This window comes from Anneissia japonica, unplaced genomic scaffold (genome assembly GCF_011630105.1).
Source record: "Anneissia japonica isolate Jap-2015-1 unplaced genomic scaffold, ASM1163010v1 scaffold1467_len401143_cov160, whole genome shotgun sequence".
Classification (NCBI taxonomy): Eukaryota; Metazoa; Echinodermata; class Crinoidea; order Comatulida; family Comatulidae; genus Anneissia; species Anneissia japonica.
Genome location: NW_022758991.1, coordinates 212,309 through 221,100, shown reverse-complemented (window position 1 = coordinate 221,100; position 8,792 = coordinate 212,309). Strand labels below are relative to the sequence as shown.

At 36.0% G+C, this 8,792-nt stretch overlaps 1 protein-coding gene across 1 annotated transcript in view; it reads left to right on the top strand.

Annotated features, from left to right (window-relative positions):
• The first annotated feature begins 928 nt into the window (after positions 1-928).
• LOC117125473 (WD repeat-containing protein JIP5-like) overlaps positions 929-8,792 on the top strand; it is a 21,004-nt gene continuing 13,140 nt past the window's right edge. The window contains exons 1-2 of the mRNA XM_033271970.1: positions 929-1,029; positions 1,480-1,638. The gene's annotated coding sequence lies outside the window, so the exon portion shown is untranslated. The remainder of the gene's footprint in view (positions 1,030-1,479; positions 1,639-8,792) is intronic.

Genomic DNA, 8,792 nt, shown 5'->3' with positions numbered 1-8,792 from the left:
TAGGCATATGACTTAGAGGGGGCTCAGAGAGGGACTTTTCATAGATGGAGGGTAGATGCATATCTACTACTAGGCCTAGGCCTAAGGCCTAGTACTAAGGCCTAGGGCCTAGCTCTAGCTCTAGGCCTAAGTCTACAACCCCACCATGGATGGTTGGGCTTGGCCCTACCTAGGCCTAGGTAGTAGTATGCCTAGCCTGTAGCAGGGCCTTGGCCAGGGCCTATAGGCCTAGGCTAGTAGTAGTAGTAGTAGTAGAAGCCTTAGGCCTAACCTAGGGGTCCTAGGCCATCCTTCTCAACAAGAACTAGGCCTATATACAGTACCTGGGAATATCCATGCCGAGTCTGTCTGGTATTAGATTATACTTTCATAAGTACAAAAATGTATAGGCCTAGGCTAGCCCTGGATGGCCCTAGACTATCCACCGCATCGTCGCGCTGTCATCGTCGACGACGTTCATCGCTTCACAATGACCCGATGTGCCGAAGGTCATCTAGCCTGCCTAAATCATTTATGTTCTAGAGTTGAAGGGCTAAAGAGTAGAGACAGTGTTAACATGTTCTATGGGACGCCACTGTCACCCTTTACAGAGCCAAAACTTCAGGAGTTTTGGCTCTGTAGAGCGAGACAGCTGGTGTATTGGGTGATTTATCATGTACGATAAAAGTATCGTTTTTGCAATCGATTCACGAACGAAAATGTTCAACCAATGAGAAGGCTTGTTTGCGAGCCACTATATTCAGAGCTGCGTGGAATTGTTTCCATCAAAAATCTACCGCGATCTCCGTCGATGATGAGGCGTTTATTTTGTTGGTTGAGAAAAATGCCATTTTATACCAGAAAACTGATCCCTGATAATAGTTGTGCTAGGCCCAGCCTAGGCTAGACCTAGGCCTTATATTCTAGGCGTCGTAGGGTCAGGCCATTACAGCAATAACCTAGGATAGGCCTAGGCAGACTTGGCCCTAGCTCTACACTAAAATAATAGGCATAAAAACATACAAGGTAGTTACGGCCAAAAGCAAGCAGGTAGGTAATCGATGATAGGCAACTTAGGGCCCCACTACTACTAGGCCTAGTCGTTTAGGCCAAAAAAAAAATAAATAAATAGGCCTAGGCCTAAATAAAAAGAAAATGGAAAAAGAAAGATAGGGCGGAGGTAGCCTGGTTAGGCTAGTTTTGAGTTTGTTATACTTGGCTAAGCCTAGATTAAAGGCTTAAGTTATACTAGTAAAACAACGATATTTAATACGTTTTCACATATAGGCCTAGCTTAATAATGATATATTAATAACCATGAGCAATAGGAGGCAATGAATGCTGTACCCCTGACAGATGGAGTGAACGTGATTCTTTTGTCCCGGGTAATAATTAATACTGGCCTGGCTTAGCCTCTGTAAAAGGCCTAGAATTTTCTTGCCAAGATGGTGGTGGCTGTTATTTTCTCTCTTTCTAACTTTAAATAAAATTATATTACAGGTGATGTTATGCAGAAAAGTGGACAAATTTGAGGGATGCTGATATGAACAATAAAAGAAAGACTAAAGAAAAGAAAAGTGGAGATGCTGCCAAAACCGTAAAACCGTACAAGTATGGACATACAATGGAGTTGTTAGAACCCCATTTAAGGTCAAGAGAGTAAGTTGAATTTCTTTTTTAATCTAATTGGTCAGTTTTTATTTTCTTCTTGTTATAATTATTTCTTTAAAGTCCGACTCTGAAGTAAAAACATTTGTTGATATGTTGTATATACAGTATAAAACATGAACGCCTGTCTCTTATACACATCTAGATGTGTATAAGAGACAGGACCAGGACCACGTGAATCCTCACTTTCACTTATTTTAATGGAAACTGCCTGGTGGTCAGTAAAAATAGCGGGTCTAATATCACATGAGGCAATGTATCCTGCGTCATGTAGTGATTTTGAGGCAAACCAGTAATCCAGCCTCTTGAATAAGTTCGCTGACTTTATACGCCATGTGAATTGGATTTTGTCTTTGTTCATGACCCTCCAACTATCAATTAATTTAAATATATTCATAAACTTTTTGACTGTGTATACAGAATTATCCCGTTTCTTTTTGCTCCCTTTTTGGTCCAATGTTTCATCTTGTATACAATTCATATCTCCACCCACCGCTACAACAAATATGCCCCTATATCTGTCTCTTATACACATCTAGATGTGTATTCTAAAAAAGGTACTTCGTGACTTATAATCGTTGGGGGCGTACACATTCACTAATAAGTATGAAACACCACTAACTTTTATATGTAATATAATAAAACGGCCGTGTTCATCAACTTCCTTTTTAACCGACTCACAATCAAGGCCTTGCCTAATGCAAATAGACACGCCTCTGCTAAAAGACGTGCCATAGCTATGAAACGATTCTCCTTCCCAAAGGAAGTCAGATTTATTAGTTACATCATCCGTAAAATGCGATTCTTGAACAAGGAAAATGTCTACATAGTTATCTTTTGCCCATTTAAAAATCGCCCTTTGTTTTTGTTTAACTCGTAAACCCCTAACATTTAGAGACAGACAGTGTAAGTTTACGTTATTGTGTTTTTCCATACCTCTGTAATGAACTTTGACGAAAATGAAACTAATAAAAAAACAAATTGCGTTACTGTAACTACGGGATTAAGAAACATTACACAAGAAGGATACTAATTACTCATGTAGATATACTTCTCACCCGCTTTCTCTACTTCTTTGGTTTTGTTACAGCACTTGGCGAGGGTTTTGAAGTTTCTTGTCTTTTGGGGCTCGGAGATAGTTACATAGTCTCGCTTAGATGCCGTGATACCTTCTTCACTGAACACTGTCGGCCGTGAGGCACTATGCGAGCCAGTGAACGAAGTTATTTTACTTTGGACATTATTTGAGGCAAGACCAACACTTGGAGCGTCTGCGTCCTCAATGTGCGTATCTCGTTCTTCACTATCTGTGATACCATCAAAGCTGGAATTACTGTCATTTGTTTCGCTTATTTCGCTTTGATCTCTCGGACGCTCTGTCGAGGCATCTTTTTCATGTCTTCCTTTTGCAACTACTTTGTACCACGTGTCTTGGATGAATTTTTCTCCCGCCGACTGCCGAAAAAGATCATCCGATCTGCTTTGCTCGGATGTAAACATGTCTTGCAATGTGGGTTTTATCGGATTTGAAGCCGCGGTGTGGTCATTGAGCTTGTCTTTTGCTGGATTTGCAAGATCTTCATTGATTTTTTGTGAGAGTTCTTTACAAAATCTCGCAGTGTGCCCCTTGTTTCCGCATTTATGGCATGTAAATTGCACCTTTTTAGGGCATTTATTTGCTCTATGGCCTGCTTCGTTGCAAGAGAAGCATTTGTTATGCATGTCTAGTTGATCTCTATGGAACAGTCTGGCGCTGAATCCATTTATTTTTGTGAATCGCGGTAGGCCACCTCTGAACGGTTCAACTATGGCAGCTCTGTCGCCATTAACAAATCTAGATAGCTTTCCATTAATTCTAAACTTGACATATTGGATATCCCCGATTAGTTTGCAGCCTAGTTGTGTAAGGCAAAGTTTAATTTCATCATTGTGTATTGAGATTGGAACGTATTTTATAAGAACACGTATACCATTGTGCGAAGGCAAATATGGATTCGTGTCATACACTGTTACGTTTCTTGAATTTATGTTAATCCCAGCAAAAATAATTTTTACTCTGTCCTCATGGCTATCTAGATAGATTCTCCACAGGTTCTTTACTTTCTGTATTCCGATTAAGCTCTCACCACTAATGAGATCACACAGGGCGAAGTAAATCTTTTCCTCAGTCAGAAAGCCATTGTTTTCTTTACGTACATCGTCGTCTTTAACAAAGATCGGTTTCACGCTTGGTAAGATAAGATCCTTTTGTCTGGATGTTACGTAATTCTCATTGTTCACGCTACCCAGGCAGGTAGCATTGGGTACTTCATGTTTAGGCCTATTTATATCGTTAAGCGTAGACTTACTAACTGTAGTTGTGACCGGTACCTTACTGGCTGGCATCGTACATTTATCGGGCTTAGGCATTATCGTCTCCGGGTGAACTCAGCACTGCGTTCTTAAACACCTTAACGCAAACAGAAAATGTAAAAGCTTGTCTGATAAGAAATGTTTCTCTATACTGGATATTGATAACAATGAAATCAAATTGAAAATCAAAGAATCCCAAAGTGGAGTTCATGTGTAGGCCTATTTATATCGTTAAGCGTTAATAGCTTGGTGGTTAAGATGCTTGCCTTCCAATCCCAGGGTCCTGGGTTCAATTCCTGCCAGTTGCAGGATTTTTTTCTCACGACCAAAACAACTCCACTCCCTAAATCTCATATTGAGATTTAGTTTATGTAAAGCATCGTGTGTGTATGTTTGTCTTGTGTAGGGGATTGTCACCTACAAGTACGACAGTGATATATTCGCTATTGACAATCCTTGGCACATGTAGTGTGTGCCTAAATAAATAAATAAATAAATAAATAAATAAATAAACATAAAATGAAACAATCCTGATCTTAATTTGCAAATTAAACATGTTAACTTAAAGCTTATTTAAATATAAACGTAAGCAATAGTTACTATGCAAGCACTTGTTACCTTGCATTTAACTATAGCTTCACAACCTTTTGTCAAAATAATCAATGTACCTGATTATATATTCTACATATTATAATTAGCTACACTTGGTCCATATTACAAACTTACTATTGCTTTACTAACCTTTGGTTAAACAAATCACGGTATTCAATTATATATTCAGAATAATAATTAGCTACATTTAGTCCAGATTTCAGAGTTACTATAGTTGGTCAAACTTATTGCCAAACAAATCAATCTATCTATTTAACATTCAGCATAATAATTACCTATATACATATAGTCTACATGGAAAGTATTTGGTTCATTTCTGTTGTGTTTTTTGTTAACTGATGATGGGTTGAGGGTAACCCGAAACATGTCTTCTATTAAATCTTTTGTGGTATTTTTAAAATGCGTTGTATTTTTTGTCAACTTACGTCCATTTGGTTCTATTATCAAGGATTTCAGTTCAAGAAGATTACCAGTTTCTTTATTAAGAAAATCTGAAAAGATTACTCTTCGTTTGAACAAAGCCGAATTGGATTTTAATTTTTTACATAATAATAGTATTGGTCAAAACACAATATAAAAGCTGTAGACATTCAAATAATTAAAAAATTTAAATTGAGACAAAATGATGGTATAATGACATTAATTACAAATAATAATAATGAAACAATACAGTAATAATAATAATAATAATGTCATAAAAGTTTATTGCCGTTTTGAACTGCGACCCTCCTTAAAGTACTGATCGACTTTGAGGGCTGCAGAGTGATGATCATTTGGTACATTGCTGAAGAATGTCGATGAATTTCTTGAAAAGAAGTTTGCAGGGTGTGTTTTGAAAAGAATTTGGGAACATTTGAACTATTTGAAATGCTAGGCAAAGCGTTTAGAGTTATTCTAACCAATGATGAGACTTTCAGCAGGTTTATGCTTTGCACGAATGCCTGTGTGCTAAGTATTATAGTAGGGGCCTAGCAGTAATGCCTGGATAAGGTGATCCGTGGGTATAAATAATATTATAAATAGTACTCTTCTAGGCCTAGGTAGTAGGCCTAGCCTAGTTAGCTCTAGTAGTAGTAGGTCTAGGCATAGGAGGAGAGGCCATTTTCCACGAATTGTCAGTATACATTTTGAAGTGATGACAAATATTTCGAAACAGCGGTGCGTAACCAACAGGAATAAGATAAGCTTTTGGGCTGATTTTCTGATATCATTTTATTTAAAATATCTTAACTCTATAACAGGGCTTCGTATCTAAAATGTTTTTCCAGCAAAATGTTCTTAAAAGACTAGTTTACACCACTATATGATTGGAAAAAAAAATGCAAAATATTTTTGACCTTTGAAATTAAGATGGAACAGGAAAAGCCTGTCTAAGTAGTGTCTTAAAATAGGCATATGCATTACAGTGCAGTAACATAGTACAGTACTTATGTGTTACTGTTCCAGGTACCGATAATATTCAGATTTTTCTTATTATAAAGTACAAGTTATGTTTTATAAAGAAGTATAGTATAGTAAACCATGTTTTTAACACAGGAAACTCTCATATGGTAACTAAAACAATGCTAGTCCAGAGTATTACTAGTACTACTGCAAATTAATTTTTTGTAGGCTTAATTTATGTTTATTGTTTTATTTGCAAGTAAGGATTGTTATTATGTTATTGTCATTTTCTTTTTATGTACCTATCATGCTCACTTGTGTTTTTTTTTTTGCAGCAGACTTAAATTTATGAAAGGGAAAATGAAAAGATGGATTCAACTGTGCGTGAACTTTTGAGTGTTCCCCAGCACTGACAGAATACCGCAAACTCTCCAAAATAACATTAGTATTTGTTAAATGTGTATTTGATGACATTTCATGTATGTTGGACTAAAAAACACTTTTTTGTTCACAGTAATAATTAAACGTATAGCTTGCTATCAGTCAATCATGTCCTAAATGTATAGTTCTGGGAATGGTTAACAAACAATTATTTAACATTATTTTGTAGTTAATTCCAGTAAACAATGTACTCACAAATAACTTAAAGCTGTTTACTTGAAATCAAGTTTATCTACTTTCAGTCAATAGACTTTTTAATATGTAGCACTTTCTACACTATTATTTTCTGAAGTTTCATTTCCTTCAAAATTTTGTTTAAGATGTATGATTTTAATTTTTGTGTGTGTGTGTGTGTGTTTAATTAGAAATTTTGGATTTCATGTTGAGTATCTGGGTTGCCCTCCATCGACAATAAGTATTAGGAAAAAGTTAACTATAAGTATGAACTAGTGAAATTTTAATAACTTCCTAATACATGCAGGGGTGTATCAAGGATTTTTCTGGGAGGGTCGTGATCATAATTTTTTGGACCTTTTCACAATGAAATAACAGCAAAATGTGATTAAAATATCAATACAATTTGCTTGAAGCAGATGGCAGGCTCAGTTTCAAAATTTATGCAATTGAGATAGATTACAGTATGTCGCACAATTGGCAAGGTTTTTGGACTCATTGCTGGTACCTCATCAATGATTTTTTATTTATGTCATTGTGAAAAGGCCCTAGAAAAAACTGTCTGGAAAAAATGTGGATCTTTGAAAATTTTGGGGGGTGGTACGACCTTCCCGACACCCCTGCATACACCCATGACATGAAAATATTGCAATGAAGTGATTTAATCATTCAATTTAATGGGTGCTACAAACCACCACTACAGTATTTTGTTTTTCTAATTACATCATATGCTATATATTAGGCAATTCCATGGTAACTGACGTTACATTTCATCCTTTATTATATTCACCTAGTTACCCACTTTATATTAAAATTATAGAAAAGTGTTACAATTTATGGTGCTAACCACAAAAACCAATGATTTAAAAAAATATCGAAGAAAAAATATGTCGAAGAAACATACAAAACGTGACTTGTATGCCATGAAATACTGCATTAGTATACTAGAAGTACAGTTAATTATTACAAATTAATTTGTTAAATTGTTTGTAAAATAGTATTGACACTGGTGACTGATTTTTTTTTTGTAGTTAAATTAACCATAATGATTATGCTATTTTTTGTAGTTAAATTAACCATAATGATTATGCTATTTTTTGTAGTTAAAGCCCCATTCCCGGCAAAATTTCAGTTTTTAAGAAAAATTTAATTTTTGTATAATGTTATAAAGATTTATAAATATAATACGGAATTGCTAGTTTAAATGAATTTAGACATTCCTAAGAATGAAAAATATGTAAAATAAGACTGAAATTTGATTTTTTGTGTTCCACACAAAAAATAAATGCGGATGAATTTTTCATGTTGATTTTGCGATAGGTCGTGAGAAGAAATATCGTAGGCGCCGAAAACATTAGCCTATCCAATGCTGCTAGGCTAGGCCTAGCCTTACCTCGATTTAGGTTCTGTTATCACACATAAAAAAGGCCGACATGATATATTCCGTTGCTAGTATTGACACTTGTGAAATATAATATTTCATAAGAATTATTTCAAATTTGTTAAAAAACTGATTCTGACTGAGATTTTGACACTTAAACAAACATATCTCAGCCTAACCGAACGACCGCATTGTGCGAGATGCGAAGTACAAAAACTAATCTCATTAGAGAGGGCGCACTTTATTGACTGTATAAAGTAGATGTGTATAAGAGACAGACTGTACACAACTCATCAGGATCATCTTTGAAGAGCCATGGGTAATCCACCTGTTACACTCCCTATGTTTGGAAATCTGCAATAGACAATCATGTCTCTCTTATCCGGAAACGTTAGTTTTCATTCGCACAGTTACAGTACGTCATCATAGCTTGGCCTCTTTTTTCAGCGGTCTATCTTAAGCAACTCAACATGCTCTTTTATGGTCTGGTCATCTTCTGAACATTCACGAATGGGCAGATAATTTTTCATCCTGCAGACTGGTGGATATTTTACTACTTTACTGGAATTTTTGGGCACTGGCGTATGCTTTCTCTTCCGTTTGAGACGAGACCTGATGTCCACATCCCTCCTCATGCTGTATTTAAATTTGTATTTCAGTTTGGATAGCCACAGGTGCTGGAAAATTGAATAAATTACAATAACATGTAAAACATAGCATTATTCTTATTCCTAATGAGTTATCGCCTAAAAACAAATCTTCATGCATTTTCTTCTACTGGCAAACATTACTCATCTACGAC